This window comes from Propithecus coquereli, unplaced genomic scaffold, assembly GCF_000956105.1.
Source record: "Propithecus coquereli isolate 6110/MARCELLA unplaced genomic scaffold, Pcoq_1.0 Scaffold14751, whole genome shotgun sequence".
Taxonomy (NCBI): domain Eukaryota; kingdom Metazoa; phylum Chordata; class Mammalia; order Primates; family Indriidae; genus Propithecus; species Propithecus coquereli.
The window spans coordinates 1-801 of NW_012139138.1; the positions used below are offsets into that span (position 1 = coordinate 1).

Sequence of the window (801 nt, forward strand, 5' to 3'; positions counted from 1 at the left end):
TGAAAAATATTAAAATTCTCCAACTGAATAAGGCATACAAGGATTTGTATGTTATTTTTTTTAGAACAGTGATTGCAAAATAACTGTCTGGAATATAAAGAACCGAATGAGCATGCCACTAGGGAAAAGAGAGAGTCTTCTCACAGAACCAGTACTTTTTGTACTTTTCGCATCCCATCTCCATTTCATGTCAATCAAAACATAACCATAGGCCATTTAGTTAAAAAAAAAAAATATGCTTCTGCTCATACACTGGTTACTTTATATACAATAAAGGAATAAGGAAGGAGAAAATGAAAGAATGGAGAAAACCATACTGTGTAGTCGACATATGGTGAAACGAAATTGGTATTTTTCTAATCGAAAATGTATTCTTGGTCTGTAAGCAGAGAGTTCTGGAGTAAAGCAACAGGTCCCCTTGTTAGTAGACACCTCCTGTCTGCTGCTGGAACACATCAATTGTATCTTCATCCTCCACTTCCAAATGTGCAAGTGTGTCTGTTTCATTGACTGGCTGCCAATCAAGTCAGAATCTGGTCAGCCTTATTGAGAAGCCCTGTCCTTCAGTGTAGGCTTTCATTGGTTTAAGTAGTGGCGCATGCATGCCTTTTCATCTTAAACTACACCCCAGAACCATCCTGCCATAACACCTTCAAAGTAATGTCATTTTCAGTCTTGACACCTTCCTTGGGCTTTTCCTTGGACACCGTTAGCTCAGGAGTGTCCTCAGCTGCTACTTCACAAAAGAGATGCTAGATCTGCCCTGAACGAGCACACAAGCAGCACCAGGAGCAGCAGAAG

The 801-nt window shown here is 40.1% G+C and overlaps 1 pseudogene; it reads right to left on the reverse strand.

Moving 5' to 3' along the window:
* Positions 1 to 421: 421 nt before the first annotated feature.
* LOC105806851 lies at positions 422 to 733 on the reverse strand (annotated as a pseudogene).
* Positions 734 to 801: the final 68 nt, after the last annotated feature.